We start from the raw sequence: 1904 nt of genomic DNA, 5'->3' as shown, positions 1-1904 counted from the left end.
GTTGCTAGGGTGTTCTGGGTGGTTGCCAGGCAGTTGCTAGGGTGTTCTGGGTGGTTGCTATGGTGTTGCTAGGGTGTTCTAGGGGTTTCTATGATGTTGCTAGTTTGCTTAAGGCTATTTTGGGTGGTTACTAGGGTGTTGCTAGGGTGTTTTAAGGTATTTTGGGTGGTTCCTAGGGTGTTCTGGGTGGTTGCTAGGGTGTTCTGGGTGGTTGCCAGGCAGTTGCTAGGGTGTTCTGGGTGGTTTCTATGGTGTTGCTAGGGTGTTTTAAGGTGTTCTGGGTAGTTGCTAGGCAGTTGCTAGGGAGTTCTGGGTGGTTGCTGTGGTGTTGCTAGGGTGTTCTGGGGGTTGCTATGGTGTTGCTAGTGTGCTTAAGGCTATTTTGGGTGGTTACTAGGGTGTTGCTAGGGTGTTTTAAGGTATTTTGGGTGGTTGCTAGGCTATTTTGGGTGGTTGCTATGGTGTTGCTAGGGTGTTTTGAGGTATTTTGGGTGGTTGGTAGGGTGTTCTGGGTGGTTGCCAGGCAGTTGCTAGGTTGTTCTGGGTGGTTGCTATGGTATTGCTAGGGTGTTTTTAGGTGTTCTGGGTAGTAGCTAGGCAGTTGCTAGGGTGTTCTGGGTAGTTGGTAGGCGGTTGCTAGGGTGTTCTAGATGGTTGCTAGGGTGTTCTATGGTGTTCTTTGTGGTTGCTATGGTGTTGCTAGGGTGTTCTAGGCTATTTTGGGTGGTTGCTATGGTGTTGCTAGGGTGTTTTAAGGTATTTTGGGTCGTTGCTAGGCAGTTGCTATGGTGTTTTGGGTGGTTGCTAGGCAGTTGCTAGGGTGTTCTGGATGGTTGCTAGGCGATTGCTAGGGTGTTCTGGGTGGTCGCTATGGTGTTGCTAGGGTGTTTTAATGTGTTCTGGGTGGTTGCTAGGGTGTTTTGGGTGGTTGCTAGGCAGTTGCTAGGGTGTTCTGGGTGTTTGCTATGGTGTTGCTAGGGTGTTGTAAGGTATTTTGGGTGGTTGCTAGGGTGTTATGGGTGGTTGCTATGGTGAACTATTTATGAAATTAAAAGTTCATAAGTGTATGAATTTAGGAAAATTCATAAGTGTATAAATTCATGAGTTCATAAGTTCAAATTCATGAAAAAGATTAGTTAGAAAGAAAGAAAGAATAGTTAGAAAGCATGAAAGATTAGTTAGAAAGAAATAAAGATTAGTTAGAAAGAAAGAAAGATAGAGAGGTTAGAAAGAAAGATTAGGTAGAAAGAAAGATTAGGTAGAAAGAAAGAAAGAAAGAAAGAAAGAAAGAAAGAAAGAAAGAAAGAAAGAAAGAAAGAAAGAAAGAAAGAAAGAAAGAAGGATTAGTTAGAAAGAAAGAAAGATGGATAAGTTAGAAAGAAATAAAGATGGATAAGTTAGAAAGAAAGAAAGATGGATAAGTTAGAAAGAAAGAAAAATGGATTAGTTAGATTAGTTAGAAAGAAAAAGAAAGAAAGTTTAGTTAGAATGAAAGAAAGAATAGTTAGAAACAAAGAAAGATTATTTAGAAAGAAAAAAGAAAGAAAGATAAGTTAGAAAGAAGGAAAGAAACATAGATTAGTTAGAAAGAAAGAAAGATAGATTAGTTAGAAAGAAAGATAGATTAGTTAGAAAGAAAGAAAGAAAGAAAGCTTAGTTAGAAAGAAAGATAGACCAGTTAAAAAGAAAGAAAGATTAGTAAGGGAAGTCAAGCTGTTCGTGGTATTTTCCCCATTCATGTAAGTTGCCATTGTCAGCACCGACACTTCGAGGTCCGCGTGCTCGAAATGGACGACACGAGCAGCTTATTCAGTGGTGCCGTGTCACTTTTCCAAAATCGCATATAAAGTGGCCGAGATTAGCATATATTAGCATAGGCTCTCTGTGGACGCCTCTGGGGGTGC

General features: G+C 41.0%; 1 long non-coding RNA gene across 1 annotated transcript; it reads left to right on the top strand.

Annotated features, from left to right (window-relative positions):
• Nucleotides 1-1193: 1193 nt before the first annotated feature.
• Nucleotides 1194-1548, top strand: LOC143713977 (uncharacterized). The gene is made up of 3 exons (XR_013195369.1): nucleotides 1194-1241; nucleotides 1295-1477; nucleotides 1517-1548. It is a non-coding gene; the product is annotated as an uncharacterized LOC143713977 (long non-coding RNA).
• The last annotated feature ends 356 nt before the right edge of the window (nucleotides 1549-1904 follow it).

Source organism: Siphateles boraxobius, unplaced genomic scaffold, assembly GCF_051911475.1.
Source record: "Siphateles boraxobius isolate OS27281-9 unplaced genomic scaffold, OSU_SipBor_1 527, whole genome shotgun sequence".
In the NCBI taxonomy this organism is placed as follows: domain Eukaryota; kingdom Metazoa; phylum Chordata; class Actinopteri; order Cypriniformes; family Leuciscidae; genus Siphateles; species Siphateles boraxobius.
This window is presented reverse-complemented; position numbering and strand designations above follow the sequence as displayed.